Source organism: Macaca thibetana, chromosome 1, assembly GCF_024542745.1.
Source record: "Macaca thibetana thibetana isolate TM-01 chromosome 1, ASM2454274v1, whole genome shotgun sequence".
Lineage (NCBI taxonomy): Eukaryota > Metazoa > Chordata > Mammalia > Primates > Cercopithecidae > Macaca > Macaca thibetana.
The window spans coordinates 128,108,386-128,135,404 of NC_065578.1; the positions used below are offsets into that span (position 1 = coordinate 128,108,386).

Below are 27,019 nucleotides of genomic sequence, written 5' to 3' on the forward strand. Positions count from 1 at the left end.
GTTATTGGTATGTCCTCATTAAAGTTAGACATTTGATAATCTCACAGAGTGGATTTTTGGAGAAATGTATACTGAATGTTTAATTGGTTGAATAACCATACCCAAAGGCTACACGTTAGCAAAATGGGTTGAAGTTCCCCTAACCATGGACATCTAGGCAGTGGTTGTCACTGTTGGCTGCACATTGGAATGAGCTGGGAAGCTTTAAAAATATTGATGTCCGGGTCACTATCAGAGGCTGATTTAATTGATCTGAGGCACACTCTGGGTATCAGAATTTTTAAACTATACCCAAGTGGGCCAGACACAGCGGCTCACGTCTATAATCCCAGCACTTTGAGAGGTCAAGGCAGGTGGATCGCTTGAGCCCAAGAGTTTGAAAGCAACCTAAGCAACATAGTGAGATCCTTTCTCTACAAAAAAAGATACAAGAATTAGCTGGGCATGGTGGCACGCGCCTGTAATGCTAGCACCTGAGAGGCCAAAGTAGACAGATCACTTGAGCTCAGGAGTTTGAAACTAGCCTGGACCACATGGCGAAACCCTGTCCCTACCAAAACAAAACAAAAAAAAAACAAATACCAACTGGCCAGACGCAGTGGCTCACGCCTGTAATCCCAGCACTTTGGAATGGCGAGACTATCCTGGCCAACATGGTGAAACCCTGTCTCTACTAAATATACAAAAATTAACTGGGCCTGGTGGCAGGTGCCTATAATCCCAGCTACTAGGGAGGCTGAGGCAGGAGAATTGCTTGAACCCAGGAGACAGAGCTTACAGTGAGCCGAGATCACGCCATTGCACTCCAGCCTGGGTTACAAAAGCAAAACTCCATCTCACAAAAAAATTAAAATTAAAATTACAAACTGTAGCCAGGCTATGCTAGGTAATCTTATCCTGTTAAATAGTTGTATCAATGACTTGAATGAAATTGATATGGATATATTTTTTCAAATGTATACCTTTTGCAAAAATTTTAAAGGGTAGGTAATATGTTGGTGATTTTAAAAAACAAAAAGATCTTCAGATGTGGAGTCTTCTATTGGATCCTATAACAAAAAGAAGACATTAGGCTGCGTGCAGTGGCTCACGCCTATAATCCCAACACTTTAGGAGGCAGAGGCAGACATATCGCTTGAGCCCAGGAGTTGAAGACCAGCCTGGACAACATGGTGAAACCCCATCTCAACAAAAAACACAAAAATTAGCCAAGTGTAGTGGCCCATGCCTGTAGTCCAAGCTACTTGGGAGGCTGAAGACCAAAGGTTGAGGTGGAGGTTACAGTGAGCCAAGATCACGTCATCACACTGCAGCCTAGGTGACAGAGCAAGACCTTGTCTCAAAAAAAGAAAAAGACGTTAGCAGAAAAACTGAGGAAATCCGAATAAAATCTATAGTTTAGTAAATAGTATTGTTCCAACTTTAATTTCTTAATTTTGATAATTGATAATTGTACTGTAGTTATATATATATATACACACACACATGTATATATATAACATTAAGGAAAGCTGAATGAAGAGTGTAAGAAAGCTCTTTGTACTACCTTTGCAATTCATCTGTAAGTTTACATTTGTTTGTTTGTTTGTTTGCTTGCTTGCTTTCAAATAGGACCTCACTCTGTTGCCCAGGCTGGAGTGCAGTGGTGCAATCCTAGCTCACTGCAGCCTCGATCTCCTTGACTCAAGGAATCCTCCTGCCTCAGCCTCCTGAGCAGCTACAACTACAGGCACAGGCATCCATGTTCAGCTAATTTTTTTGATTATTAGTAGAGATAAGATCTTCCTATGTCAGACTGGTCTTCCTAAGTGCTGGGATTATAGGCCTGAGCCACCGTGCCCAGGCTCCACTAATTTTAGAAGTTTTTGTTATGTTTTTTGTTTTGTTTTGTTTTGTTTTGTTTTTTTGAGACGGCGTCTCCTTCTGTCGCCAGGTGGGCGTGCAGTGGCGCGATCTCAGCTGACTGCAACCTCCACCTCCCAGGTTCAAGTGATTATCCTGCCTCAACCTCCCGAGTAGCTGGGATTACAGGCACATGCCACCAGTTCCAGCTAATTTTTTTTTTTTTTTTTTTTTTTTTTTTTTTTTGAGACAGAGTCTCGCTCTGCCGCCCAGGCTGGAGTGCAGTGGCGCGATCTCAGCTCACTGCAAGCCCCGCCTCCCGGGTTCATGCCATTCTCCTGCCTCAGCCTCCTGAGTAGCTGGGACTACAGGCGCCCGCCACTACACCCGGCTAATTTTTTTGTGTTTTTAGTAGAGACGGGGTTTCACCATGTTAGCCAGGATGGTCTCGATCCCCTGACCTCATGATCCACCCGCCTTGGCCTCCCAAAGTGCTGGGATTACAGGCGTGAGCCACTGCGCCCGGCTTAGCTAATTTTTGCATTTTTAGTAGAGACGGGATTTCACCATGTTGGCCAGGATGGTCTCGATCCCCTGACCTCGTGGTCTGCCTGCCTCAGCCTCCCAAAGTGCTGGGATTACAGGTGTGAGCCACCATACCCAGCCTAATTTTAGAACATTTTTATAACCCCTAAAATAATCCTATCAGTAGTCACATTCCATTTCTCCCTCACCTACCCTCTGGCAACCACGAGTCAATTATATAATTAATAAGCAAATTCTGGACATTTCATGTAATTGAAATCATACTATATGTGGTCCTTTGCAACTGGCTTCTTTTACTTTGTTATCAGGGTTCATTCACGTTATATCATGCATCAGAACTTTGTTTCTTATTGCCAAATAATATTCCATTATATTGCTATACCACATTATGTTTATTCATTTATCAGTTGATGAACATGTGAGTTTTTTCCACTTTTTGGCTATTACGAATAATACTGCCATGTACATTTGTGCACAAGTTTTGTATACAGATGTTTTCATTTTTCTTCTATACTTGAGAGTGGAAGTGCAGGTCATATGGTAACTCCATGTTTTACCTTTTGAGGAACTGCTGAACTTCTCCAAAGTGGCTTCACTATTTTAAAATTCCGACAGCAACATATAAGAATACCAGTTTGGGGCCAGGCACGGTGGCTCACGCCTGTAATCCCAGCACTTTGGGAGGCCGAGGCAGGCAGATTGCCTGAGCTCACGAGTTCGAGACCAGCCTAGGCAACACAGTGAAACCCCGTCTCTACTAAAGTACAAAAAATTAGCCAGGCGTAGCATCATGCACCTGTAATCCCAGCTACTCGGGAGGCTGAGTCAGGAGAATTGCTTGAACCTGAGAGGCAGAAGTTGCAGTGAGGCAAGATTGTGCCGCTGCACTCCAGCCCGGGTGACAGAGCGAGACTCCGTCTCAAAAAAAAAAAAAAAAAAAAGGACCAGACGCAGTGGCTCACACCTGTAATCCCAGCACTTTGGGAGGCCGAGGCAGGTGGATCACGAGGTCAGGAGTTCAAGACCAGCCTGGCCAACATGGTGAAATCTCTTCTCTACTCAAAATACAAAATTGCCGGGCGCGGTGGCTCACGCCTGTAATCCCGGGACTTTGGGAGGCTAAGGCAGGCAGATCACGAGATTGGGAGATTGAGACCAACCTGGCTAACACGATGAAACCCTGTCTCTACTAAAAATACAAAAAACTAGCCAGGTGTGATGGCCGGCACCTGTAGTCCCAGCTACTTGGGAGGCTGAGGCAGGAGAATGGAGTAAACCCGGGAGGCAGAGCTTACAGTGAGCTGAGATCGCACCACTGCACTCCAGCCTGGGCGAAAGAGCAAGACTCTGTCTCAAACAAAAACAAAAATAAAAAAACAAAACAAAACAAAATTAGTTAGGCATGGTGGCACACACCTGTAATCCCAGCTACTCGGGAGGCTGAGGCAAGAGAATGGCTTGAACCCAGGAGGCAGAGATTGTGATGAGCCAAGATCGCACCACTGCACTCCAGCCTGGGTGATAGAGTGGGATTCCATCTCAAAAAGAAAAAGGAAAAAAAACAGTTTTCTGCTCGCTTCAGCAGTACATATACTAAAATTGGAACCATACGGAGATTAGCATGGTCCCTGTGCAAGGATGACGCGGAAATTCATGAAGTGGCCCATACTTTTACTGGATAAAGAAAACGTGATACATATACACCATGGAATATTATGCAACCATAAAAAGGAATGAGATCATGTCTTTTGGAGTGACATGCATGAAGCTAGAAGCCATTATCCTCAGCAAACTAACACAGGAACAGAAAACCAAACACCATATGTTCTCACTTATAAGTGGGAGCTGAACAATGAGAAAACATGGACATAGGGAGGGGAACAACACACACTGGGGCCTGTCATTGGGGGTGTCAGGGGAAGGAGAGCATTAGGAAAAATAGCTATTGCATGCTGAGATTAATACCTAGGTGATGGATTGATAGGTGCAGCAAACCACTATGGCACACATTTACCTGTGTAACAAACCTGCACATCCTACACATACCCCAAAACTAAAAATTAAAATTAAATAACCACAGATCATCAATACTTGTACTTTCTCTTTTTTTGAGACTGAGTTCTGTGTCGCCCGGGCTGGAGTGCAGTGGTGCGATCTTGGCTCACTGCAACCTCCGCCTCCCAGATTCAAGCAATTCTCCTGCGTCAGCCTCCCAACTAGCTGGGATTACAGGCGTGTGCCACCATGTCCAGCTAATTGTGTATTTTTAGTAAAGACAGGGTTTTGCCATGTTGACCAGGCTGCTTTCAAATTCCTGACCTCGGGTGATCCACTTGCCTCAGCTTCCCAAAGTGCTGGGATTACAGGCGTGAGCCACCATGCCAGGCTAATACTTGTACTTTCTATGAGTAAAAATAAATGAGTTCTTTGAACCTCAAAACAAAACAAAAAAAAGAGAAAATCTCAGTTTTTCCAGATCCTGTCCAACACATACATTGTCAGTTCTTTTGATTTTAGCCATCCTAGAGGATGTGAAGTGGTATCTTATTGTGGTTTTTATTTGCATTTTCTAGATGACTGATACTGTTGAGCATCTTCTCATGTGCTTATTGGCCATTTGTATAACTTTTATACTTTGGAGAAATGCCTACTCAAATCTTTTGCCTTTTTTTTTTTTTAATTTGAGGCAGAGTCTCACTCTGTTGCCCCGGCTGGAGTGCAGTGGTGCAATCACGGCTCACTGCAGCCTCAGCCTCCCAGACCCAGGTGATCCTCCCACCTCAGCCTCCTAAATAACTGGGTCCACAGTGGCACACTACCACACCTGGCTGATTTGTTAGATTTTTTGTAGAGAGCAGGTCTTATTATGTTACCCAGGCTGGTCTCAAACTCTGGGCATAAGCGATCCTTCTGCCTCAGCCTCAAAAAAGTGCTGGGATTGCAGGTGTAAGCCACTGCACCTGGCTCTTTTGCCCCTTTTTATTTTATTTATTTATTTATTTATTTTATTTATTTAATTGTTTATTTTACTTTATTTATTTATTTTTTTTTTTTTTTTGAGACAGTTCGTTCTTTTGCCAGGCTGGAGTGCAATGGTGTGATCTCGGCTCACCGCAACCTCCACCTCCTGGGCTCAAGCGATTCTCCTGCCTCAGCCTGCGGAGTGGCTGGGACTACAGGCATACACCACCATGCCCAGCTAATTTTGTATTTTTAGTAGAGAAGGGTTTTCACTATGTTGGCCAGGCTGGTCTCAAACTCCTCACTTCAGGTGATCCGCCCACCTCGGCCTCCCCAACTGCTGGGATTACAGGTGTGAGCCACCTGCCAGGCCCCGCATTTTTAAATTGAGTTGCTTTTTTATTAAGTTGTAGGTGTTCTTTATATATTATGGAGATAAGTTCTACGTGATTTGCAAATATTTTCTCCAATTCTGTGGGTTGTCTTCCACTTACTTGATGGTATCCTTTGAAGTACAAGTGTCTGATTTGGATAAAATTAGGTTATCTATTTTTAGTTTTTTGTTTGTTTTTTTTTTTGAGGCAGAGTCTTGCTCTGTCACCAGGCTCATGTGCAGTGGCACGACCTTGGCTCACTGCAACTTCCGCCTCCTGGGTTCAAGTGATTCTCCTTTCTCAGCCTCCTGAGTAGCTGGGACTACAGGTGCACATAACTATGCCCATCTAATTTTTGTATTTTTAGTAGAGATGGGGTTTCACCATGTTGGCCAGGATGGTCTGGATATCTTGACCTTGTGATCCGCCCACCTCAGCCTCCCAAAGTGCTGGGATTACAGGTGTGAGCCACTGTGCCCAGCCTATTTTTAGTTCTTTTGCTTGTGCTTTTGATGTTACATCTAAGAAACCATTGCCTAACACACGATAATGAAGATTTACTCCTATATTTTCTTCTGTAGAAAATTAGAGGCTGAGCATGGTGGCGCACACCTGTAATCCCATCACTTTGGAAGGCCAAAGTGGGTGGATCACCTGAGATTAGGAGTTCAAGACCAGCCTGACCAACATGGTGAAACCCTGTCTCCGGCCGGGCGCGGTGGCTCAAGCCTGTAATCCCAGCACTTTGGGAGGCCGAGACGGGTGGATCACGAGGTCAGGAGATCGAGACCATCCTGGCTAACACGGTGAAACCCCGTCTCTACTAAGAAATACAAAAAACTAGCCGGGCGAGGTGGCGGGCGCCTGTAGTCCCAGCTACTTGGGAGGCTGAGGCCGGAGAATGGCGTGAACCCGGGAGGCGGAGCTTGCAGTGAGCTGAGATCCGGCCACTGCACTCCAGCCTGGGCTACAGAGTGAGACTCCGTCTCAAATAAAATAAAATAAAATAAAATAAAATAAAGAAACCCTGTCTCCAGTAAAAAGACAAAAAATTAGTTGGGCATGGTGGCAGGCGCTTGTAATCCCAGCTACTCGGGAGGCTGAGGCAGGAAAATTGCTTGAACCCGGGAGCGGAGGTTGCAGTGAGCCGCGATCCTGCCATTGCACTCCAGCCTGGGCAACAAGAGCGAAACTCTGTCTCAAAAAAAAAAAATAGAAAACTCGGCCCCTGCAAGTTTTTGTGTTTTGTTTTTGTTTTGAGATGGAGTCTGGCTCTGTTGCCCAGGCTGGAGTGCAGTGGCGCGATCTCAACTCACTGCAAGCTCTGCCTCTCGGGTTCACGCCATTCTCCCAGCCTCAGCCTCCCGAGTAGCTGGGACTACAGGCACCTGCCACCAAGCCCGGCTAATTTTTTGTGTTTTTAATAGAGACGGGGTTTCACCACGTTAGCCAGGGTGGTCCCGATCTCCTGACCTCGTGATCCGACCGCCTCGGCCATCCGAAGTGCTGGGATTACAGGCGTGAGCCACCATGCCTGGCCGCCCCCTGCGAGTTTTATACCTGTAGCTCTTACATTTTGGTCTGTGATCTATTTTGAGTTCATTTTTGTATCTAATGTGAGATAGGGGTCCATTTTCATTCTTTTGCATGAGTATCAGGCTGTCCCAGCACCATTTGTTGGAGACCATTCTTTCCTCATTGAATTGTCTTGGCATCCATGTTGGAAATCGGTTGACCATGATCATGTAAGTGTATGCCAGTACCAGATGATCTTGATTACTGTAGCTTTACAGTAAGTTTTGGAATCAAGATGTATGAGGCCTTTAAATTTGTTATTTTTCAAGAATGCTTGGGCTGGCCGGGCGCAGTGGCTCAAGCCTGTAATCCCAGCACTTTGGGAGGCCGAGACGGGCGGATCACAAGGTCAGGAGATCGAGACCATCCTAGCTAACATGGTGAAACCCCGTCTCTACTAAAAAATACAAAAAAAACTAGCCGGGAGTGGTGACGGGCACCTGTAGTCCCAGCTACTCGGGAGGCTGAGGCAGGAGAATGGAGTAAACCCGGGAGGCGGAGCTTGCAGTGAGCCAGGATCCGACTATTGCACTCCAGCCTGGGTGACAGCGCCAGACTCCGTCTCGAAAAAAAAAAAAAAAAAAAAGAATGCTTGGGCTATTACAGGTTCAGGAGTTTGAGACCAGCCTGGCCAACATGGTGAAACCTTGTCTCTACTAAAAATACAAAAATTAGGTGTGGTGGCGTGTACCTGTAATCCCAGCTACTCGGGAGGCTGAGGCAGGAGAATTTCTTGAACTCAGGAAGCAGAGGTTGCAGTGAGCCGAGATCAGGCCACTGCGCTCCAGCCTGGGCAACAGAGCAAGATTCCATCTCAAAAAAAAAAAAAAAGAAAGAATCTGTTATTCTCGCTGGGTATAGTGACTCACACGTGTACTCCCAACTACTCATGAGGGGCTGAAGTGAGAGGTTGCATGGCCAGCGGTTTGAAACCAGCCTTGGTAATGTAATGAGACCCTGACTCTAAGAAAATAAAAAAATAATAAAGGGCCAAGTGTAGTGGCTCACACCTGTAATCCCAGCATGTTGGGAGATGGAAACAGGATGATCCCTTGAGCCCAGGAGTTTCAGACCAGACTGGGTAACATAGTAAGACCCTGCCCTGTCTCTACAAAAGCAATTAAAAATAAATTAGCCAGGTGTCAGGTGTCATGGTGTGCACCTGTAGTCGTTACTTGGGAGGCTGAGGTGAGACGATCATTTCAGCCTGAGAGGTCGAGGTTGCAGTGAGCCGTGATCACGCCACTGCACTGAAGTTTTAGCACACAGTCTTTGAGATACCTTTCTAAATTGGCACAGGCTGTTTCTGACTTCCTTCTGAGGTTACATTTGGCCTGTCTAGGCAAGAATACTTTTTTTATTGTTTGTTCAAAGAAAGATAACTTGGCCAGGCGGGGTGGCTCACACCTGTAATCCCAGCACTATGGGAGGCAGAGGTGGGTGGATTGCCTGAGCTAAGGAGTTCAAAACCACCCTGCACAACATGGTGAAACCCCATCTCTACTAAACACCAAAAAATTAGCCAAGTATGGTGGCATGCACCTGTACTCGGGAGGCTGAGGCAGGAGAACTGCTTGATCCCGGGAGGCAGAGGTTGCAGGGAGTCAAGATTGTACCACTGCACTCCAGCTTGGGTAACAGAGTGCGACTCTGTCTCAAAAAAAAAAAAAAAAAAAAAAGTCTTTTTACATGCATTTGGAAAAGCTTCAAAAGACTATAAGCCAACTATTTGTCTCTGAGATTTGTTTACCTACATTTTATTTTATTTTTTAATTGTCTTTAACAGATGGGGTCTTGCTATCTTGCCAGGCTGGTCTTGAACTCCTGGGCTCAAGTGATCCTTACACCTTGGCCTCCCAAAGTGTGGGCATTACAGGCGTGAGTCACCTCACCCATCCGTTATCTACATTTTAAATAAAGTCTGTGGTTAGAAGCAGAACTCTTTTGTCTTGGAATAGCAGAGGCAGATAATGGGGAAAGCCTCAGAATGATGGCAGTTGAAAAATATTTGAGAAGTATTTTATTTTACTTTATATTTTATTATTATTATTATTTTTTTTTTTTTTTTTTTTGAGACGGAGTCTCTCTCTGTTGCCCAGGCTGGAGTACAGTGGCCGGATCTCAGCTCACTGCAAGCTCCGCCTCCCGGGTTCACGCCATTCTCCTGCCTCAGCCTCCCGAGTAGCTGGGACTACAGGCACCCACCACTTCGCCCGGCTAGTTTTTTGTATTTTTTTAGTAGAGACGGGGTTTCTTTTTTTTTTTTTTTTTTTTTTTTTTTTTTTTTTTTTGAGACGGAGTCTCACTCTGTCGCGCAGGCTGGAGTGCAGTGGCCGGATCTCAGCTCACTGCAAGCTCCGCCTCCCGGGTTTACGCCATTCTCCTGCCTCAGCCTCCCGAGTAGCTGGGACTACAGGTGCCCACCACCTCGCCCGGCTAGTTTTTTGTATTTTTAGTAGAGACGGGGTTTCACCGTGTTAGCCAGGATGGTCTCGATCTCCTGACCTCGTGATCCGCCCGTCTCGGCCTCCCAAAGTGCTGGGATTACAGGCTTGAGCCACCGCGCCCGGCCCTATATTTTATTATTATTATTATTTTGAGACACAGTCTCACTCTGTCGCCCAGGCTGGAGTGTGGTGGCGTGATCTCAGCCCACTTCAACCTCCTCTTGAACCTGGGAGGGTTCAAGCAGTTCTCATGCCTCAATCTCCCAAGTAGCTGGGATTATAGGTGTGTGCCACCTCGCCCATCTAATTTTTGTATTTTTAGTAGAGATGGGGTTTCGCCATGTTGACCAGTACTCCTGACCTCAAGTGATCTGCCCGCCTCAGCCTCCCAAAGTCCTGGGATTACAGGTGTGAGCCACTGCACCCGGCCTGCAGAAGTACTTTAATGACATTTTTTAGAATTTTGTTTGTTTGTTTTGGCTTCCTAGTAGGCTGGAGATAATTATCATTCATCTTTAATTTTTACCATAATTTTTTTCTTTTTCTTTTTTCTTTTTTTTTTTTTTTTGAGATGGAGTCATGCTCTGTCACCCAGGCTGGAATGCAGTGGCACGATCTTGGCTCACTGCAACCTCCACATCCCCAGGTCAAGCGAGTCGCCTGCCTCAGCCTCCCGAGTAGCTGGGAGTACAGGCGTTCATCACCACGTCCAGCTACTTTTTTTTTTTTTTTTGAGTCGGAGTTTCGCTCTTGTTGCCCAGGCTGGAGTGCAATGGTGTGATCTTGGCTCACCACAACCTCCGCCTCCCGAGTTCAATCATTTTTTTGTACTTTTTGTAGAAACAGGGTTTCACCATGTTAGCCAGGATGGTCTCAATCTCCTGGTCTCATAATCCGCCTGCCTCGGCCTACCAAAATGCTGGGATTACAGGCGTGAGCCACCACGCCCGGCCAACCATCAGTCATTTTTCATAGGAAACCTGTCCCTTACCTACCCTCCAGTTATAAGCAAAATGTTTAACTTGTATTCTGCAGAGAAGTGTTCAAATGACATAAAAAGACTGAAAGCAGAAATCAGTACTCAATTTTACTTTTTTTTTTTTTGAGACGGAGTCTCGCTCTGTCGCCCAGGCTGGAGTGCAGTGGCCGGATCTCAGCTCACTGCAAGCTCCGCCTCCCGGGTTTATGCCATTCTCCTACCTCAGCCTCCGAGTAGCTGGGACTACCCGCCAACTCGCCCGGCTAGTTTTTTTGCATTTTTTAGTAGAGACGGGGTTTCACCGTGTTAGCCAGGATGGTCTCGATCTCCTGACCTTGTGATCCGTCCGTCTCGGCCTCCCAAAGTGCTGGGATTACAGGCTTGAGCCACCGCGCCCGACCACCAATTTTTCATAGTATTAGTGGCATTCGGCCTCTTCTTACAGAGTCCTGATTTGTATATACGCTGGAAAATAGAATAAGCAAACATTCCTCTCTTTTGTGTTGATTTGGCTTGTTGATAGGATTTTTTTCTGCTTATAGGTTTTTTGTTCGTATATTTGTTTGTTTTTGAGATGGGGTCTCGCTGTCTGCCAGACTGAAGTGCAGTGACGTGATCTCGGCTCAGTGCAAACTCCGCCTCCCAGGTTCACGCCATTCTCTTGCTTCAGCCTCCCTAGTAGCTGGGACTACAGGCACCCGCCACTTCGCCCGGCTAATTTTTTTTGTATTTTCAGTAGAGACGGGGTTTCACTGTGTTAGCGAGGATGGTCTCGATCTCCTGACCTCATGATCCACCTGCCTCGGCCTCCCAAAGTACTGGGATTACAGGCGTGAGACACTATGCCCAGTCGTGTTTGTTTGTTGGAAGGCAGAGACTCGTTCTGTCGCCAGGCTGGAGTGCAGTGGCACGATCTCGGCTCACTGCAAGCTCCACCTCCTGGGTTCACGCCATCCTCCTGCCTCAGCCTCCCAAGTAGCTGGGATTACAGGTGCCCGCCACCACGCCTGGCTAATTTTTTGTATTTTTAGTAGAGACGGGGTTTCACCATCTTGGCCAGGCTGATCTTGAACTCTGACCTCGAGATCCACCTGCCTCGGCCTCCCAAAGTGCTGGGATTACAGGGGTGAGCCACCACGCCTGGCTGCTTATAGGTATTTTAAAAGATTTTGAAATGTGATTTAGTCTAGGTTGTCTGCTTTAGGGTGAGACTTTTGACATTTCTTTCCCTCCTTACCCACCTATCTGCAACTTTGTTTTTGTTTTGTTTTTTGTTTTTGTGGAGGTAGGATCTCACTCCATTGCCCAAGCTGGAATGCGCTGGTCACTGAAGCCTTGAACTCCTGGGCTCAAGTGATCCTCCCTCCTTAGCCACCCAAGTAGCTGAGACTACAGGCACAGACCACCACGCCTGGCAAATTAAAAAAAAAAAAAAAAAAAAAAAAAAAGGCCAGGCGCGGTGGCTCACACCTGTAATCCCAGCACTTAGGGAGGCCGAGACGGGCGGATCACGAGGTCAGGAGATCGAGACCCGCCTGACTAACACAGTGAAACTCCGTCTCTACCAAAAAAAATACAAAAAACTAGCCGGGCGAGGTGGCGGGCGCCTGTAGTCCCAGTTACTCGGGAGGCTGAGGCAGGAGAATGGCGTGAACCCGGGAGGCGGAGCTTGCAGTGAGCTGAGATCCGGCCACTGCACTCCAGCCTGGGTGACAGAGCGAGACTCTGTCTCAAAAAAAAAAAAAAAAAATTTTAGAGATGCAGTCTGGCCACATTGCCCAGGCTGATCTCCAACTCCTGGCCTCAAATGATTTTTTCTGGCCTGGGCTTCCCAAAGTGCTAGAATTACAGATGTGTGCCACTGCACCTGGTCCTTCCCCTTCTTCTTAAAGTATCTTGTTATTCCTATATAGAAGGTATATCTTTTTTTTTTTTTTTTTTTTTTTACTTGAAAACTAGGGAGGGCCAGGCATATTGGCTCACACCTGCAATCCCAGCAGTTTGGGAAGCCAAGGCAGGACATCACTTGAGGCCAGGAGTTAGAGACCAGACTGGACAACATAGCCAGACCCCATCTCTATAAAAATAAAATATAGCCACCAGGTGGTTGCACATGCCTGTAGTCCCAGCTGCTCAGGAGGCTGAGGCAGGAGGATTGTTTGAGCCTAGGAGTTGGAGGGTGCAGTGAGCTATGATCACCACTGCACTCCAGCCTGGGCAACAGACTGGGACCCTATCTCACAAAATAATAAAGTAGTGAGGAAATACTGAAGAATTTTAACCAGGGCTTCAGTGGAGAAAATGTTTAAGTCTGGGCCGGGCGCGGTGGCTCAAGCCTGTAATCCCAGCACTTTGGGAGGCCGAGACGGGCGGATCACGAGGTCAGGAGATCGAGACCATCCTGGCTAACCCGGTGAAACCCCGTCTCTACTAAAAAATACAAAAACTAGCCGGGCGAGGTGACGGGCGCCTGTAGTCCCAGCTACTCGGGAGGCTGAGGCAGGAGAATGGCGTGAACCCGAGAGGAGGAGCTTGCAGTGAGCTGAGATCCGGCCACTGCACTCCAGCCTGGGGGACAGAGCAAGACTCCGTCTCAAAAAAAAAAAAAAAAAAAAAAAAAGAAAATGTTTAAGTCTGGATGCTGGTAGATCATTTGTTTTAATTTGGGTGCAAGATGATAGTGTCCTACAATGGAAGCTGATTACACTTTCTGACCACCGTTTCCCATAGAGTCTGTAACATAGACAGAGTAATAGTCATGGTGTCCACAGGCACACCTGTGGAAAGAAGTGCATCTGGACCATGTCACACACTCCTTCCTCTCCAGTATCCAGCCTGCTTCATAGTCCACAGCTCTTCCAGTAGTGGTTGTGCTGGGGAGCATTGAGAGGATCTGGGGAGCACAGTGGGGCAGGTCAAATACTATTGGAGTGACATTGCACTCTAGAAAAGGAGCCCTGAAATCCCACAAGTAAAAAGGCAGGCAGGCCAGTAGAGACCATCCCAGTCTTATTCACCACTGTAGACTCTGTATAGTGTGGGCACATGGAAGCATGTCATACGTTTCTTGAATGACTGAGTTTAGAAGTACTTTGGCACTTCATTAAATAGTATGGCTGGGCTTACTATTTATAATAGTATAAATAGGCTTGTAATTCCAATATTTTGGGAGGCCAAGGTGGGAGGATCACTTGAGCCCAGGAAAGACCAGCTCTGGAAACATAGCAAGACCCTGTCTCTACAGAATAAAAAAGCCAGGTACTGTGGCTTATCCCTGTAATCCCAACTGCTTGGATGGCTGAAGTGGAAGGATCACTTGAATATGGGAGGTTGAGGCTGCAATGAGCTGTGATTGTGTCACTGTACTCCAGCCTAGGTGGCAGAGCAAGACCCTGTCTCAAGAAAAATAAAAAATAACAAACTTGAGGCAGAGCATGGTGGCTCACACTTATAATCCTGGCATTTGGGAGGTTGAAGCAGGAAGATTACTTGAGCCCAGGAGTTCAAGACCAGCCTGGGCACCATAGGAAGGCTTATCTCTACCAATAAAATAATTTATTTTTTTAATTAACCGGGCAATGGACATGTATGCTCCCAGCTGCTTGGAAGGCTGAGGCAGGAGGATCACATGAGCCCAAGAGTTCAAGGCTGCAGTGAGCTGTGATCTTACCATAGCCTGGGCAACAGAGTGAGACCTTGAAAAAAAAAGAGACAGAGAGAAAGCAAGCAAACAAGCAAGCAAGCTAAAAGGAAATAAAATTTAAAGGAATTTATATGAGTCTGTCTCTCTCTCTCTCTTTTTAGACAATATCTCACTGTATCACCCAGGCTGGAGTGCAGTGGTGCGATCATAGCTCCCTGCAGCCTTGAACACTGGGCTCAAGTGATCCTTTCGCCTCAGCCTCATATGTAGCTAGGACTACAGGCATGTGCCACCGTGCCAGGTTTTTGGGTTGTTTGTTTGTGGAGATAGTCTCACTGTGTCATCTAAGCTGAACTGAAACTCCTGGGCTCAAGCAGTCTTCCCACCTCAGCCTCCAAAAGTGCTGATATTACTGGCATGAGCCACCATATCCAGCCTATGTGATTCTTTTGACTGTAAGTTCCTTGACTATAAGATCAGGGACTATAACAGTTTCTTCACCATTGTATTCATGGGGCCTGGCACATAGTAGGTGCTCACTAACTATTCGGTTAAATGGGTGCAACTCTGTTGTTGCTTTAAAGATTTTGGTTGCAAGAAAAGTGAAAATGAAGCCAAAATCAACTAATTAATTACATAGATATCTAACTTAAGTTATTCTATAACTACTGGATATTGAGAGTTACATTTAAGTATTTTAAATCTCTTTTAGCTCCAAAAGATTCAGGCTTTTTGAGTATTTTCAGCATGCAAAATAATTCATATAATACACATGGTATAAAAATAATAAAACAAATACTCATGTATCCATTATCCAGTGTTAGTAATACCTTATTATCAGTTTCCTTATGTGCCTGCCCCAATCTTTTTCCTTTCTCCCTAAGAGTAACCATTATATGTTGTTCGTATCATTCTCTTGCCTTTTTGTTTCAGTTTTCCTATATATAGCCCCCAAATAATCAATGAAGTTTTTTGGTTTTTTATTTCACATGTCATATTATGCTAGATGTAATAGTGTTCACTCAGTATTCATTTCTGAGATCCATATTGATGCATGTAAAGGTAATTTATTCTTTTTATTGCTTTCCAGCATTCAATTCTATTACTGTATCTATCCAATGTTCTGTCAATGGACATATGGACATTTTTTTTTTACAGTCTTTTTATAATTTATACTCTACTAATATGAATGTCCTTATTTATATTTCCCAGTGTACATGTAGAAGTGTTTTTCTTTTTCTCATTTTTTTATTTTTGGTAGAGACGGGGTTTCACCATGTTGGCCAGGCTGGTCTCAAAATCCTGACCTCAGGTGATCCACCCGCCTCGGCCTCCCAAAGTGCTGGGATTACAGGCGTGAGCCACCGCGCCCAGCCTGGCTTGTGCCTTTTCAACTTTGTAACGATAGTGCCAAATTCGTTTTCCGAGATATTTGTATTTATACTCCCATTGACAGTGTATAGAAGTTCCCGATGTTCCACAGCCTCTTTAACATTTGCTATTGTCTGATTTATTTATTTATTTATTTATTTATTTATTATTTTTTAAGACGGGGTTTCACTCTTGTTGCCCAGGCTGGAGTGCAATGGCTTGATCTTGGCTCACTGCAACCTCCGCCTCCCGGGTTCAAGCGATTCTCCTGCCTCAGCCTCCCAAGTACCTGGGATTACAGGCATACACCACCATGCCTGGCTAATTTTGTATTTTTAGTAGAGACGGGGTTTCTCCATGTTGGTCAGGCTAGTCTTGAACTTGTGACCTCAAGTGATCCACCCGCCTCGGCCTCCCAAAGTGCTAGGATAACAGGCGTGAGCCACTGCGACTGGCCCTGACTTATTTATTTTTGTAATATGGTGGTTTCGAATGGTATCTCATTTTCATGGTTTTAATTAGCATTACCCTGATTTGTAATGAGGTTGAAAAATATTTTTGTGGGTTTGCTAGCCATTTGTGTTTCTTTTCTGTGAAATGCTTGTTTGTGTCTTTTGCTCATTGTTCTCTATCAGGCTGTAGGCATGCTTCGTATACTCTAGATATTACTCTAGATTATTAACCCATAATAATCCGTTGTCAGTTTCCCATGGTTGCAAATTTTTTTTCCCATTTATGCTTTACCTTTCACTTTTTTTTTTTTTTAAGAGTACAAGGACAATGCTGAAAGGAATAACAAGGCTTATCTCTAGGATACATAAAGTGAATCTGGACGGACGGCTGACCAGAACACTTTGTGCATACTGCCTTTTATTTATTTATTTATTTATTTATTTATTTATTTATTGAGACGGAGTCTCACTCTGTTGCCCAGGCTGGAGTGCAGTGGCACGATCTTGGCTCACTGTAAGCTCCGCCTCCCAGGTTCACGCCATTCTCCTGCCTCAGCCTTCCAAGTATCTGGGACTACAGGTGACTGCCATCACGCCCAGCTAATTTTTTGTATTTTTTTTAGTACAGACGGGGTTTCACCGTGTTTGCCAGGATGGTCTCGATCTCCTGACCTCGTGATCCGCCCGCCTTGACCTCCCAAAGTGCTGGGATTACAGTATGTACCGCGCCTGGTGCATACTGCCTTTTATTCTTATTTTTGTAAAACTCAGTCTTGCTTTGTCACCCTGGCTGGAGTGCAGTGGTGCAATCTCAGCTCACTGCAACCTCTGCCTTCTAGGTTCAAGCAATTCTCATGCCTCAGCCTCCCAAGTAGCTGGGATTACAGATGAACACCATCATACCTGTCAAATTTTTGTATTTTTAGGAGAGATGGGGTTTTGCCACATTGGCCAGGCTGGTCTCGAACTCCTGGCCTCAAGTGATCCACTTGCCTTAGTCCCCCAAAGTGCTGGGATTACAGGCATGAGCCACTATACCCAGCCTTGAGTACTGTCTTTAGGTAGATTTCTTGTTTTTAGATGGATTCATGGTATCTAGAGTCAAATGCTCTGGAGAACTTCGTCTGTAACAGGTTTCAGTAGAATAACTGCTTGGCCGGGCGCTGTGGCTCATGCTTGTAATCCCAGCACTTTGAGAGGGTGAGGCGGGAGGATCACCTAAGGTCAGGAATTCGAGACCAGTATAGTCAACATGGAGAAACCCCGTCTTTACTAAAAATACAAAATTAGCCAGGCATGGTGGCACATGCTGGTAATCCTAGCTACTCCAGAGGCTGAAGCAGGAGAATCCCTTGAACCCGGGAGGTGGAGGTTGCAGTGAGCTGAAATCGTGCCCCACTGCACTGCAGCCTGGACAACAAAGTGAGACTACGTCTCAAAAAAAAAAAAAAGGAATAACTGTGCTTGAGAATTTACCATGGGATAGGATAATTAATATTTTTCCATAAAACATATAAGTTTGACTGTAATTAATCTTTATTAACTTTATTTCTTTTTTTTTTTTTTTTTTTTTTTTTTTTTTTGAGACAGAGTCTTGCTCTGTCTCCCAGGCTGGAGTGCAGTGGCCGGATCTCAGCTCACTGCAAGCTCCGCCTCCCGGGTTCCCGCCATTCTCCTGCCTCAGCCTCTCGAGTAGCTGGGTCTACAGGCGCCCGCCACCTCGCCCGGCTAGTTTTTTGTATTTTTTTAGTAGAGACGGGGTTTCACCGTGTTAGCCAGGATGGTCTCGATCTCCCGACCTCGTGATCCGCCCGTCTCGGCCTCCCAAAGTGCTGGGATTACAGGCTTGAGCCACCGCGCCCGGCCAAATTAACTTTATTTCTCTAGTTAGATTAATGATTATTCTCCTTTAATGAAGTATTTAAAAGAACAACAAGTTGCCAGCTGGGGGCGGTGGCTCACACCTGTAATCCCAGCACTTTGGGAAGCCAAGGTGAGCAGATCACTTGAGGTCAGGAGTTCGAGACCAGCCTGGCCAAAATGGAGAAACCCCATCTCTACTAAAAAAATATAAACATTAGCCAGGCGTGGTGCCAGACACCTGTAATCTCAGCTACTCGGGAGGCTGAGGCAGGAGAATCACTTTAGCCTGGGAGGCCGAGGTGGCAGTGAGCCCTGACTGAGCCACTGCACTCCAGCCTGGCTACAGAGTGAGACTGTGTTGTCTCTCATAAAAAAAAAAAAAAAAAAAAAAAAAAGTTGCCAATTTACAACTTTAGCATCTAAAATGATTAAAAAACGAAATTGTGCATGAAAAAGAACATTCTGCTGGTTTACTTCATTTTTTCATTTATTTACCAAATAGTTTTTCAGTACCTTCTATATGGCAAGTACTCAGAATTCTAAGATGCCTCATTTCACTAATAATAGTTATTATTTATTGGGTATTATTATGTGCCAAGTAATACACTAAGTCCTTTTTTTAAAATCTTCATTATCAACCCATGAATGAGATAATATCCTTGTTTCACAGATGTAGAAACTAAAGATGAGATTGACTAGGTAACTTACCTGAGGAAATAGCCTGTTAGGTTGCAAAGCCCACACGAGGTGCCAGGTCTGTTTGACATCAAAGCCTGTGGCCTAACCACTGTGCTCTATTGCATTTTATGGTCCATGTTCTCCAGAAGCTTATAGTCCAGTAGAATCATGAATAAATGACTATTTCAGCGCGGTGCTCTGACAGCACCAAAGAGGAGCACCTGAGGTGGGTTAGTCGAGTCAGTAGGAGATCCTGATAAGGCTCAGAACTGAGCCAGAAAGACTTGGTCATTTTCAGCTGATTATTTAATTACAGATTAGATTTCCTAGAAGAGGAGCCCTTCCTCCTGTATGGCTCTCCCTGCATGTGCCCCCTTCCCTCAGGCCTATATATGAATACATGAAGTAACCCATTATTATAAAATGAAATGAAAGCAAGGATCAGCAGAGGGATGGATTCTGGACTCAACTGATCATATTACAAGGCTAAAATAAATTTCCTTTATCGGCTGGGCCCGGTGGCTCATGCCTGTAATCCCAGCACTTTGGGAGGCCGAGGCAGGCAGATCACCTGAGGTCAGGAGTTTGAGACCAGCCTGGCCAACATAGTGAAACCCTGTCTCTCCTAAAAATACAAAAATTAGCTGCGTGTGGTGAGAGAAAGTTTTGGGTTTTTTTTTTTAGTTTGGTTCAGGGTGACTGTATTAGTCAGGGTTCTCTACAGGGACAGCACTAATAGGATAGAAGTATATATGAAGGAGAGTTTGTTAAGGAGTGTTGAGTCACACCATCTGGCGAAGTCCCACAGTAGGCCATGAGCAAGCTGAGGAGCAAGTAAGCCAGTCCAAGTCCCAAAACTTCAAAAGTAGGGAAGCTGACAGTGCAGCCTTTAGTCTGTGGCTAAAGGCCTGAGAGCCCCTGGCAAATCACTGTTGTAAGTCCAAGAGTCCAAAAGCTGAAGAACTTCAGAGTCCAATGTTCGAGGGCAGGAAGCATCTAGCCCAGGAGAAAGATGAAGGCTGGAAGACTCAGCAAGTCAGCACCTTCTTCTGCCTGCTTTATTCTAGCTGCCCTGGCAGGTGATTAGTTGGTGAAACATTGAGGGTGGGTCTGCCTCTCCCAGTCCACTGACTCAAATGTGAATCTCCTTTGGCAACACCCTCACAGACACATGCAGGAACAATACTTTACAGCCTTTAATCCAATCAAGTTGACACTTAATATTAACCATCACAGTGACCTTCTAGATTGGCCCACAAATGCTCTTTCAGAAACTGCAGGATGTTCATTCTGGAACTGTACAGAGGCAGTTGTACACATGGTTGTTTTCTCTGGAAACAACAGTCTACTTGAATGATATATAAAACTTAAAGAACTAAAGATTTCATTTTGCTGTAGTCCAGGTGCAGTGGCTCACACCTGTAATCCCAGCACTTTGGGAGGCCGAGGCAGGCAGATCACCTGAGGTCGGTAGTTCGAGACCAGCCTGACCAACATGGAGAAACCCCATCACTACTAAAAATACAAAATTAGCCAGGTGTGGTAGCGCATGCCTGTAATCCCAGCCACTCGGGAGGCTGAGGCAGGAGAATCGCTTGAACCCGGGAGACAGAGGTTGCAGTGAGCCAAGGTCACACCATTGCACTCTAGCCTGGGCAACAAGAGTGAAACTCTGTCTCAAAAAAAAAAAGATTCCATTTTGCTAGCTTTTAATTTGCTTCAAAAAGTACCTGTAGTTTCAGCTACTTGGGAGGCTGAGGCAGGAGGATCATGTGGGCCCATGAATTTGAGACTGGCCTGGGCAATATAGCAAGACCCCACCCTATATTAAAAAAAAGTTTAACTAAAACGTCATCACATTACTGTAGAAATAGCACCACCTTGTGGCCCTTGAATAGTTTGTTTTCCACTCTGCTTTGTAAAGAGACATGGTGCTTTCTCTCCAGTAGATAAAACTGAGTAGCATTTAAGTAGTACTAGGGTATATTATTCAGATTGCAATGCTGAAGTAACGAGCCTTGTATTCTCAGTGGCCTAACACAAAATATATTGTTTGTGTTGTGTGCATGTGTTTTGCTTTGTTTTTCTGTTCCTATCTTTCAAAAAGGTTTTGCAAGCAAGATTGAAGTCTGGATGGAGGGACAAAAGTTTACCTTCTTGGGATACATCTCAACATGTAGCTTTTAAGATGGGGAGGGAGAGATAATTTATACCTCACACTTAATTGGCTCTGACTAGAAAGGACGCAATGACACAAGTTATTTCCATTCATAGGTCTTTAGCCAAAGGAATCACATGACCCCTCCCGTTTCTGCAAGGTAGACTGAGAAATGTAGAGAACGATTTGGATATTTGGATATTTCCCAAGCATTGCTCCTTCTGCTGTAATTTACAGTCATACATTCTCAGACAAAGCTGGAGTAACTCTAGTACTTCACAGTTACTTTTTTTTGGGGGGGACAGGGATTCACTCTGTTGCCCAGGCTGTAGTGCGGTAGCACAATCTCGGGTCACTGTAACCTCTGTCTCCTGGGTTCAAGTGATTCTTGTGCCTCATCCACCTGAGTAGCTGGGATTACAGGTGCCTGCCACCATGCCCGGCTAATTTTTGTATTTTTAATAGAGACAGCGTTTCCCCAAGTTGTCCAGGCTGGTCTTGAACTCCTGACCTCAAGTGATCCGCCCGCCTCGGGCTCCCAAAGTGGTGGGATTACAGGCGTGAGCCACTGTGCCTGGCTTACATTTACTTTATATTAAAATCTACAAGTGATGGTTCAGAGGTTTCTGTATACTTCGCTAAGTTTCCTATAGAGCAGTTTACTTTCTTTTTTTACTTTCTTTTACCTTTTTTTTTTTTTTTTTTTTTTTTTTTTTTTTTTGAGATGGAGTCTCGCTCTGTCTCCCAGGCTGGAGTGCAATGGCACGATCTTGGCTCACTGCAACCTCCCCCTCCCAGGTTCAAGCAATTCTCCTGCCTCAGCCTCCCCAGTAGCTGGGATTATAGGTATGCACCACCACACCTGGCTAATATTTTGTGTTTTTAGTAGAGACATAGTTTCACCATTTAGACCAAGCTGGTCTCAAACTCCTGACCTTAAGTGATCTGCCAAAGTGCTGGGATTACAGGCGTGAGCCACCGCACTTGGCCTGCTTTCCTTAGTGGTTGCTTTACATACTCCTTCATTGCATGTCTTCAATGGCAGATTCTTTATTCACAGGCAAAGGACTAAGTACTTATATTGTGTTAAGTACTCAGAGAAGGAGATATGAAAATGAATGAAATCTGATTCCTTCTCTTCCAAGCATGTAGTCAAGAAGACAAACATGTATAACATAACTTGATACAGTTGTAAAAAATAGATATTTTAAAGTCAGACAAACTTGGATGTGAATTCTGGTTCACCATCTACTAACTCTGTGACCTTAATCAATTACTCACTTCCCTGAACCTTGTCTTCCCCATCAACAGGGCTGATAATATTCTGCCTATCTTCTAGGATTTCTAGGTTTAAAACTAGTACATGTACAATACTGTATTGCCTAACATCTAATAGATACTCAGTTAATAGTAGGCATGAGTACAACTCAAGGCAGTGTAATAAAATTGCCATGTGGACCAGGCGCGGTGGCTCACGCCTGTAATCCCAGCACTTTGGGAGGCTGAGGCAGGCGGATCACAAGGTCAGGAGATCGAGACCATCCTGGCTAACATGGTGAAACCCCATCTCTACTAAAAATACAAAAAAATTAGCCAGGCATGGTGGCGGGTGCCTGTAGTCCTAGCTACTCGGGAGGCTGAGGTGGGAGAAAGGCATGAACCCGGGAGGCAGAGCTTGCAGTGAGCCAAGATCACGCCTCTGCACTCCAGCTTGAGCAACAGAGCGAGACTACGTCCAAAAAAAAAAAAAAAAAATTGCCGTGCAATACAAAGAGTGCTATTAGCAGAAAGGAAAGAGAATTACTTTTGACTGGAGGTGTCTGGCAAATTTTCCCTGAGGATGTGACATTTGAGTCGAGACTTGAGGAATGGGTAAGATTTAAATGGAGACAGAGGGCCAGGTGCGGTGGCTTACACCTGTAATCTCAGTACTTTGGGAGACCGAGGCAGGTGGATCACATGAAGCGAAGAGTTCGAGACCAACCTGGTCAACATGGTGAAACCCCGTCTCTACCAAAAATACAAAAATTATCCAGGTGTGATGGTGCGTGCCTGTAATCCCAGCTACTTGGAGGTTGAGGCACGAAAATCACTTGAACCTGGGAGGGGGAGGTTGCAGTGAGCAGAGATCATGCCACTGTACTCCAGCCTGGGTGACAGAGTGAGACTCTTTCTCAAAAAGAAAATTAAATAAATAAGTAAGTAAATAAATGGGGAGAGAGGAAAGTGGAAGTAGAATGAGCAGAAGTATTGAAGCAGTAAAATGACATGTTTTAGCATGGTCCTATGGCTATAAATGAAACTGGAAAGGTGGATTGAAGTCATCACAGTGGCCTTGTCATGCTAAGGAATTTGAGACTTATTTTGACATCATTCTGGAACCATCAAGCCTTGTTTCTCTCTCTCTTTTTTTAATGGGGTCTCACTGCATTGCCCATCCTGATCTCAATCTCCTGGCCTCAAGCACTCCTTCCAGTTTTGCTCCCAAGTAGTTGAGACTACAGGAGTGGACCACCACACCTGGCTTCCAAGTTTTTTGATTAGCTGAATGTTAAACCTATTATTTGGGAAGGTGAAAGACTATGAAAGATGAAACATCAAAGATTTAGAGATAAAGATGCCAATTAAAGGCCAGGCATGGGTGGCTCATGCCTGTAATTCAAGCACTTTGGGAGGTCAGGGTGGGCAGATGACTTGACATCAGGAGTTCGTGACCAGCCTGGCCAACATGTCGAAACCCCATCCCTACTAAAAATATAAAAAATTAGTCAGGTGTGGTGATGCGTGACTGTAATACCAGCTACTCGGGAGGCTGAGGCATGAGAATTGCTTGAACCCGGGAGACAGAGGTTTCAGTGAGCCAAGATCATGCCACTACACTCCAGCCTGGGCAACAGAGTAAGATTCTGTCTCAGGAAAAAACAAAAAACAAAAAACAAAAACAAACAAAAAAAACTGCTTTCCTGCTTCAGATTTCGGTTTTTTTGTTTGTTTGTTTGTTTGTTTTTTGAGATGGAGTCTCACTCTGTCACCCAGGCTGGAGTACAGTGGTGCAATCTCGGCTCACTGCAAGCTCCACCTCCCGGGTTCACGCCGTTCTCCTGCCTCAGCCTCCCGAGCAGCTGGGACTACAGGCGCCCTCCACCACGCCTGGCTAATTTTTTTGTATTTTTAGTAGAGACGGGGTTTCACTGCACTAGCCAGGATTGTCTTGATTTCCTGACCTCGCTGATCCACCCGTCTCGGCCTCCCAAAGTGCTGGGATGACGGGCGTGAGCCACCACGCCCGGCCTCTGCTTCAGGTTTGTTAATGCTATGTTATGTATGCTCCTGAACAATCCCCGACGGAATTGTTTGTTTCCATATGGGACAGATCCCTGATAAGACAATACACAGACTGGAACAGATACAGAATATGAATAATGTAATTGGACTTAGTGAATTCTAAATAATAACAAGGATCCTTTTTACATAGAAGGAAAATGTATGTTAGTGACATCCCTGTTGCAGACATGGCTCACCTTCTCAGTGTTATAGCGAGCATAAAAAGTTTGATAACGCCAGCCGGGCATGGTGGCTCATGCCTGTAATCCTAGCACTTTGGGAGGCAGAAGTGGGCAGATCACCTGAGGTCAGGAGTTCAAAACCAGCCTGGCCAACATGGTGAAACCCTGTCTCTGCTAAAAATACAAAAACTTAGCCGGGTGCAGTGGCGCACACCTGTAATCCCAGCTACTCTGGAGACTGAAGCAGAAGAATCCCTTGAACCTGGGAGGCAGAGGTTGCGGTGAGCCAAGATCACACCACTGCACTCCAGCCTGGGCTACACAGGAGAGACTTGGTCTCAAAAAAAAAAAAAAATTAGGTTGATAACCCCAAAACATTGAAATGGTTTCTCTTACAGTTGGACCCTGAATGTTTTTTACACATGGGGACCCAGGCAAGCCAAAGCATTGCTGCTCACCTAGATAACCAAGTTCCAGTTGAGAGTCCCAGAGCTATTTCCCGCACCAATGAGAATACATTGGTGAGTTACTAATGTGTATATGGGGTTTCTTGGGGCTTAAAACTTGTGTTCTTGTCCTTGTTCTGCATAGGAAAACTGAAACTGAAGCTTAGTAGATTTGCATTTACTCACATACTGCACCTGAGATAGCACTCTGGAACCCAGATTCTCCCTGTCCCTGTCTGACACTGTGGTAACATACACTGGCCAGCTCCATCCATACCTGTTCCCATGTAATCCCGACTAGTGAATTCACCTAGTGCCATGGATTTGCTGAGCATAGAGTTGTCGAATACTCAGTACTTATTAAGTTCAATTTCTTTTTCTTTTTTCTTTTCTTTTCTTTTTGAGATGGAGTCTCGCTCTGTCACCCAGGCTGGAGTGCAGTGGCCAGATCTCAGCTCACTGCAAGCCCCGCCTCCTGGATTCACGCCATTCTCCTGCCTCAGCCTCCCGAGTAGCTGGGACTACAGGCACCCGCCACCTCGCCCGGCTAGTTTTCTTGTATTTTTTAGTAGAGATGGGGTTTCACCGTGTTAGCCAGGATGGTCTCGATCTCCTGACCTCGTGATCTGCCTGTCTCAGCCTCCCAAAGTGCTGGGATCACAGGCTTGAGCCACCGCGCCCGGCCCCAATTTTCTAATAACCAATCTGGTGCTATTTTGCAGTTATAAGTGGATTTCCTAGGGTCTGGAGAGGAAACTAACTTGATTTGTTATGAGAAGAGCAGCATTTACAGTGAATTTTGTCTGCAGAAGCCAGGATTCCAGCAGTATCTAGTGTTGCATTTTCTAGTCCAGTTCCCCATTAGACTGGATATTGATTTCTTTTTGTTGCTGCCTCTCATAAATGAAATTAATTTGTGGTCTGTGCTGTAATGTGAAGAACCAGTAACTTCCTTCCCCTGCCCCTACCCTCTGAGTCTTCCCATCTTAATACAGTCTATGTGGAAAGAAAAAAGTAATCACCCATTACCCAAAACATGATCTCAGCAGGGTGTGTTTTAAATATATCTCTAGCTTTCACCTATTTTCACAAACATAAAATGAAGTAGAATAAATGAATCAAGCCACTGAAGTGTCTTTCAGCTTTCTCTGTAATTGTAGTCCTTTTATCTGCCAGTTCCTCTGGGGTTTCTATGGAAACAGCAGCATGCAGATGATCTTGTCACATGACCGGAGCATCTCTATACACAGCACAGAAGAATCCAGATGGCAAGAATTGTCTCTGCTACCCCTACATCTACGGTTTACTTTGACAAGCAATTGGCATCATCATTTAGGCCACCTTTATATACATACTGGGTTTGGGGACAGCAACCAGCATTCTTGGCTAAGATAAAAAATGAGGCTGGGCACAGTAGCTCATGCCTATAATCCCAGCACTTTGGGAGGCTGAGGTGGGAGGATCACTTGAGCCCAAGAGTTCAAGACTAGCCTGGGCAACATAGAGAGTCCCCAACTCCACACAAAAATTTTTTTTTAATTAGCGGTGCACAGTGGTATGTGCCTGTAGCCCAAGCTACTCAAGAGGTTTAGCTGTAATCATCACTTGAGCACAGGAGGTCAAGGCTACAGTCAGCTGATATCGGGCCACTGCACTCCAGCCTGGGCAGCAGGCTGTCTCAAAACAATGGGAGATATCTTTTCTAGCTTTAAGAGATGAATGGTCCAGGCATGGTGGCTCACGCCTGTAATCCCAACACTTTGAGAGGCCAAAGTGGGAGGATCCCTTGAGCTCAGGAGTTCAAGACCAACGTGGGCAACATAGCAAAACCTCATCTCTATCAAAAAATAGTCAAAAAATTAGCCAGGTATGGTGGTGCACACCTGTGGTCCCAGCTACTTGTGAGGCTGAGGTGAGAGGATTTCATGAGCCGGGGAAGCCGAGGCTTCAGTGAGCAGTGATTGCACCACTTCATTCCAGCCTGGGCAACTGAGCAAGACTCTGCCTCAGAAAAACAAGACAAAGACATGAGTGAACACCAGGCCTTATCCACTGTTCAAAGTCTTGGTCACAGATGAGAAGACAAAGCTGGGCGTGGTGGTTCACGCCTGTAATTGGAGCATTTTGGGAGGCCAACGCAGGCAGATCACCTGAGGTCAGGAGTTGGAGACCAGCCTG

At 45.3% G+C, this 27,019-nt stretch overlaps 2 protein-coding genes and 1 non-coding gene across 6 annotated transcripts in view; 2 read left to right on the forward strand and 1 right to left on the reverse strand.

Moving 5' to 3' along the window:
• ASH1L (ASH1 like histone lysine methyltransferase) overlaps positions 1 to 27,019 on the reverse strand; it is a 366,415-nt gene that overhangs the window by 244,294 nt on the left and 95,102 nt on the right. The window lies entirely within an intron of this gene.
• Positions 1 to 27,019, forward strand: part of DAP3 (death associated protein 3) — a 183,236-nt gene that overhangs the window by 9,022 nt on the left and 147,195 nt on the right. The window lies entirely within an intron of this gene.
• Positions 3,953 to 4,061, forward strand: LOC126944727 (U6 spliceosomal RNA). The gene has a single exon (XR_007722162.1). It is a non-coding gene; the product is annotated as a U6 spliceosomal RNA (small nuclear RNA).